This window comes from Arachis stenosperma, chromosome 3 (assembly GCF_014773155.1).
Source record: "Arachis stenosperma cultivar V10309 chromosome 3, arast.V10309.gnm1.PFL2, whole genome shotgun sequence".
Lineage (NCBI taxonomy): Eukaryota > Viridiplantae > Streptophyta > Magnoliopsida > Fabales > Fabaceae > Arachis > Arachis stenosperma.
This window is the reverse complement of record NC_080379.1, coordinates 64,980,090-64,986,795: the sequence shown is the minus strand read 5'-3', so window position 1 is coordinate 64,986,795 and position 6,706 is coordinate 64,980,090. Positions and strand designations below refer to the sequence as shown.

Genomic DNA, 6,706 nt, shown 5'->3' with positions numbered 1-6,706 from the left:
ATCATCAAGATCAAACAAGAAGACTTGTCAAGAACAACTTGAAGATCATGAAGAACACTATGAATGCATGGGATTTTCGAAAATTGCAAGAAAAAAATTTTTTTTTTTTTTAAAAATGCAATTGACTCCAAACTTAAAATTTGACTCAAGACTCAAACAAGAAACACAAAATATTTTTGATTTTTATGATTTTCTAATTTTTTTTGGATTTTTATTATTATTTTTCGAAAATAAAGTTTTAAAAACACGAAAAATCAAAGAAAAATTTTGAAAAAGATTTTTGAAAAGAAAATTACCTAATCTGAGCAACAAGATGAACCGTCAGTTGTCCATACTCGAACAATCCCCGGCAACGGCGCCAAAAACTTGGTGGACGAAATTGTGATTCAACATTCTTAAGTTGTATAAATTTTATTCTATCTTTTGAGCTTTGGCATATACCCTTAGGGCACTGTTTATTTATTATTCCTTTTGGAAATTGACCTTCCTTCACAACTCCGTTCAACTAACCAGCAAGTGTACTGGGTCGTCCAAGTAATAACCTTACGTGAGTAAGGGTCGAATCCACAGAGATTGTTGGTATGAAGCAAGCTATGGTCACCTTGCAAATCTCAGTTAGGCAGATTAAAAAGTTATAGGTTCGAAAATAGAAATAAAGATTTGAAATAATAAAAAGGATAGAAATACTTATGTAGATTCATTGGTAGGAATTTCAGATAAGCGGAATGGAGGTGCTGTAGAGCTCTCGGACGCCTGCCTTCCTATTCCTTCCACTCAATCCTTCTTACTCCTTTCCATGGCAAGCTTTGTATAGGGGTTCACTATCAGCTGTGGCTACTTTCATTCCTCTCGGGGAAATAACCTGTACGGCTGTCACTCGCACAGCTAACCAGTCTGGAGGCATCACCCATGGTTGATAGCTACATCCCATCCTCGCAGTGAAAGCTAATGCACGCACTCTGTCACAGTACGGCCAATCACCGATTGGTTCCCGCTCCTACTGGAATAGAATCCCTCTTTTGCGTTTGTCACTAACGCCCAGCAGGTTAAAGTTTGAAGCACGTCACAGTCATTCATGAACGGAATCCTACTCGGAATACCACAGACAAGGTGAGACTTTCCGGATTCCCAGGATCCTACTCGGAACACCACAGACAAGGTTGGACTTTCCGGATCCAGATAAATGCCGCCATCCATCTAGCTTATACCACGAAGATTCTGTTGGGGAATCTAAGAGATACACATTCAAGCTTCTTTGCATGTAGAACGTCAGTGGTTGTCAATCACGCGCGTTCATGAGTGAGAACGTTAATGAGGGTTATTAACTCATCACATTCATCATGTTCTTGGGTACGAATGAATATCTTGGAATAAGAATAAAAGAGGAATTGAATAAAAGAGAATAGAACTTCATTAATCTTTGAGGTGCAGCAGAGCTCCACACCCTTAATCTATGGTGTGCAGAAACTCCACTGTTGAAAATACATAAGCAAGAGGTCCAGACATGGCCGAATGGCCAGCCCCCTAAACGTGATCACAGGATAGAAAATACCATCCAGGATGTCTAATACAATAGTAAGAGGTCCTATATATACTAGACTAGCTACTAGGGTTTACATAAGTAAGTAATTGATGCATAAATCCACTTCCGGGGCCCACTTGGTGTGTGCTTGGGCTGAGCTTGATAAATCCACGAGCTAAGGCATTTCTTGGCGTTGAACTTTGAGTTATGACGTGTTTTGGGCGTTCAACTCCGGATCATGACGTTTTTCTGGCGTTTTACTCCAGACAACAGCATGAACATGGCGTTTAACGCCAAGTTACGTCGTCATTTTTCGAATAAAGCATGGACTATTATATATTTCTGGAAAGCCCTGGATGTCTACTTTCCAACGCCGTTGAGAGCGCGCCTTTTGGAGTTCTGTAGCTCCAGAAAATCCATTTCGAGTGCAGGGAGGTCAGAATCCAACAGCATCAACAGTCCTTTTGTCAGCCTCTTTCAGAGTTTTGCTCAAATCCCTCAATTTCAGTCAGAATTTACCTGAAATCACAGAAAAACACACAAACTCATAGTAAAGTCCAGAAATGTGAATTTAACATAAAAACTAATGAAAACATCCCTAAAAGTAGCTTAAACTTACTAAAAACTATATAAAAACAATGCCAAAAAGCGTATAAATTATTCGCTCATCAGTGAGGTTGGTGGGGATTTATGAAGGATGGATGTGGGTGGTGAAGAGAAAGATGGGATTTGATAGGTGAAGGGTTTTTGGGGAAGAGGTATTGAGGTGATTGGTGAATGGGGGAAGAAGAGAGAGATTGATGGTGGGGTCCTGTGGGTTCCACAGATCCTGTGGTGTCAAGGAAAAGTCATCCCTGCACCAAATGTTGCTCAAAATCACGTTTTGAGCTATTTCTGGCGTTAAACGCCAGGCTGGTGCCCATTCCTGGCGTTTAACGCCAGGTTGTTGCCCTTTACTGGCGTTTAACGCCAGTCTGGTGCCCCTTTCTGGCGTTAAACGCCCAGAATGGTGCCAGACTGGGCGTTAAACGCCCAACAGCTAGCATTACTGGCGTTTGAACGCCAGCTTCTTCTCCTCCAGGGTGTGCTGTTTTTCTTCCTGTTTTTCATTCTGTTTTTGCTTTTTTCATTGTTTTTGTGACTTCTTATGATCATCAACCTACAAAAAAGATAAAATAACAAAAGAAAATAGTTAACTATAAAACATTGGATTGCCTCCCAACAAGCGCTTCTTTAATGTCATTAGCTTGACAGAGGACTCTCATGGAGCCTCAGAAATACTCAGAACCGTGTTGGAACCTCCCAACACCAAACTTAGAGTTTGAATGTGGGGGTTCAACACCAAACTTAGAGTTTGGTTGTGGCCTCCCAACACCAAACTTAGAGTTTGACTGTGGGGGCTCTGCTTGGCTCTGTTTTGAGAGAAGCTCTTCATGCTTCCTCTCCATGATGATAGAGGGATGTCCTTGGGCCTTAAACACCAAGGATTCTTCATTCACTTGAATGATCAACTCTCCTCTATCAACATCAATCACAGCCTTTGCTGTGGCTAGGAAGGGTCTGCCAAGGATGATGGATTCATCCATGCACTTCCCAGTCTCTAGGACTATGAAGTCAGTAGGGATGTAATGGTCTTCAATCTTCACCAAAACATTCTCTACAAGTCCATGAGCTTGTTTTCTTGAATTGTCTGCCATCTCTAATGAGATTCTTGCAGCTTGCACCTCAAAGATCCCTAATTTCTCCATTACAGAGAGGGGTATGAGGTTTACACTTGACCCTAAGTCACACAAGGCCTTCTTGAAGGTCATGGTGCCTATGGTACAAGGTATAGAAAACTTCCCAGGGTCTTGCCTCTTTTGAGGCAGTTTCTGCCTAGACAAGTCATCCAGTTCTTTGGTGAGCAAGGGTGGTTCTTCCTCCCAAGTCTCATTTCCAAATAACTTGTCATTCAGTTTCATGATTGCTCCAAGGTATTTAGCAACTTGCTCTTCAGTGACATACTCATCCTCTTCAGAGGAAGAATACTCATCAGAGCTCATGAATGGCAGAAGTAAGTCCAATGGAATCTCTATGGTCTCATTTTGAGCCTCAGATTCCCATTGTTCCTCATTGAGGAACTCAGAGGGGATTGGTACACGCCCACTGAGGTCTTCCTCAGTGGCGTCCTCCTCCTCTCTTTCCTCTCCATATTCGGCCATGTCTATGGCTTTGCACTCTCCTTTTGGATTTTCTTCTGTATTACTTGGGAGAGTGCTAGGAGGGAGTTCAGTAACTTTCTTGCTCAGCTGACCCACTTGTCCTTCCAAATTTCTGATGGAGGACCTTGTTTCATTCATGAAACTTTGAGTGGTCTTTATTAGATCAGAGACCATTGTTGCTAAGTCAGAAGTATTCTGCTTAGAACTCTCTGTCTGTTGCTGAGAAGATGATGGAAAAGGCTTGCCATTGCTAAACCTGTTTCTTCCGCCATTATTGTTATTGAAACTTTGTTGAGGTCTCTCTTGATTCTTCCATGAGAAATTGGGGTGATTTCTCCATGAAGAATTGTAGGTGTTTCCATAGGGTTCTCCTAGGTAATTCACCTCTTCCATTGAAGGGTTCTCAGGATCATAGGCTTCTTCCTTAGATGAAGCTTCCTTAGTACTGTTTGGTGCATTTTGCATTCCAGACAGACTTTGAGAAATCAAATTGACTTGTTGAGTCAATATCTTGTTCTGAGCCAATATGGCATTCAGAGTGTCAATCTCAAGAACTCCTTTCTTCTGATTTGTCCCATTGTTCACAGGATTCCTTTCAGAAGTGTACATGAATTGGTTATTTGCAACCATTTCAATTAGCTCTTGAGCCTCTGCAGGCGTCTTCTTCAGATGAAGAGATCCTCCAGCAGAGCTATCCAAAGACATCTTGGATAGTTCAGAGAGACCATCATAGAAAATACCTATGATGCTCCATTCAGAAAGCATGTCTGAGGGACATCTTCTGATTAATTGTTTGTATCTTTCCCAAGCTTCATAGAGGGATTCTCCATCCTTCTGTCTGAAGGTTTGGACTTCCACTCTAAGCTTACTCCATCTTTGTGGTGGAAAGAACTTTGCCAAGAAGGCATTGACTAGCTTTTCCCAAGAGTCCAGGCTTTCTTTAGGTTGAGAATCCAACCATATTCTAGCTCTGTCTCTTACAGCAAAAGGGAATAGCATCAGTCTATAGACCTCAGGGTTAACCCCATTAGTCTTGACTGTGTCACAGATTTGCAAGAATTCAGCTAAAAACTGATGAGGATCTTCCATTGGAAGTCCATGGAACTTGCAATTCTGTTGCATTAGAGAAACTAATTGAGGCTTAAGCTCAAAATTGTTTGCTCCAATGGCAGGGATAGAGATGCTTCTCCCATAGAAATCAGGAGTAGGTGCAGTGAAGTCACCCAGCACCTTCCTTGCATTGTTGGCATTGTTGTTGTTTTCGGCTGCCATGTGTTCTTCTTCCTTGAAGAATTCGGTCAGGTCCTCTAAAGAGAGTTGTGCTTTGGCTTCTCTTAGCTTTCTCTTCAAGGTTCTCTCAGGTTCAGGGTCAGCTTCAACAAGAATGCCTTTGTTTCGGCTCCTGCTCATAAGAAAGAGAAGAGAGAAAGAAAATGTGGAATCCTCTATGTCACAGTATAGAGATTCCTTGGAATGTCAGAGGAAAAGAGAAATAGAAAGAAGAAGGAGAAGAAGAATTCGAACTTTAATTAGATAAGGTTCGAATTGTGCATTTAGAAGGAGTGGTACTCCATAAATAGTAGGATGTAGGAAGGAGGGAAGAGAATTTTCGAAAATTCAATTAAAAGATTTTGAAAACATTTTGAAAATTTGATTGATAATTTTCGAAAATTAAAAGTGAAAAAGAAATCAAGTGATTTTTGAAAAAGATTTTGAAATTAGAAATTAAAAAGATTTGATTGAAAACTTAATTTGAAAAAGATGTGATCAAAAAGATGTGATTGAGAATATATGATTTGAAAACAATTTTAAAAGATATGATTTGAAAACAATTTGAAAAGATATGATTTAAAAAATTAATGACTTGCCTAACAAGAAAAGATATGATTCAAACATAAAACCTTTCTTAATAGAAAAGGCAAAAAATGTTCAATCAAATCATTAATTGTTAGTAAGTATCTTTGAGAAAGGAAAGAAATTGATTTTGAAAACATTTGATTGAAAAGATATGATTTGAAAAAGATTTGATTTGAAAAACTTTGAAAACTTGAAAAAAATTGATTTTGAAAACAAAATCTTCCCCCTAGCACCATCCTGGCGTTAAACGCCCATAATGGTATACATTCTGGCGTTTAACGCCCAAAATGCTACCTTTTTGGGCGTTAAACGCCCAACCAGGTACCCTGGCTGGCTTTTAAACGCCAGTCTGCCTTCTTCACTGGGCATTTTTGAATGCTCAGCTTTTTCTGTATAATTCCTCTGCAGTATGTTCTGAATCTTCAATTCTTTGTATCATTGACTTGAAAAGACACAAATTAAAAATATTTTTGGATTTTTAATAATCAAAATGCAACAAGAATCAAATAACAATGCATGCAAGACACCAAACTTAGCAGTTTGTATACTACTGACACTATCAATATGAGAATGCATATGAGACACACAAAATACTTCAAGTCAATAGAATTCAAAGATTAGAACACAAAAATCATCAAGAATTACTTGAGGATCCTTAAGACACATGAATGAATGCATGCAATTGACACTAAACTTAAGATGAGACACTAGACTTAAGCAAGAAACATCAAATATTTTTGGTTTTTTTATGATTTTGCAATTTTTTTGTGTTTTTCGAAAATTAAGTGGGAAAAGGTATCAAAATTCTTAATGAGAATTCCAGGAATCAGTGCAATGCTAGTCTAAGACTCCGGTCCAGGCATTAGACATGGCTTCACAGCCAGCCAAGCTTTCAAGGAAAGCTTCGGTCCAAAACACTAGACATGACCAAAGGTCAGCCAAGCCTTAGCAGATCACTGCTCCAAAAGCAAAATTGATGAGAATCAACAAGCTCTTGTGGTGATAAGTTGAAACCTCGGTCCAATCAGATTAGACATGGCTTCTCAGCCAGCCAGATTTCAACAAATCATCATGAAACTCTAGAATTCATCTTCAAGAATTTCGAAAAAAAATAAATACCTAATCT

General features: G+C 39.4%; 1 non-coding gene across 1 annotated transcript; it reads left to right on the top strand.

Annotated features, from left to right (window-relative positions):
• Nucleotides 1-4,482: 4,482 nt before the first annotated feature.
• LOC130971983 (small nucleolar RNA R71) lies at nt 4,483-4,590 on the top strand. Its single transcript, XR_009083190.1, has one exon. It is a non-coding gene; the product is annotated as a small nucleolar RNA R71 (small nucleolar RNA).
• Nucleotides 4,591-6,706: the final 2,116 nt, after the last annotated feature.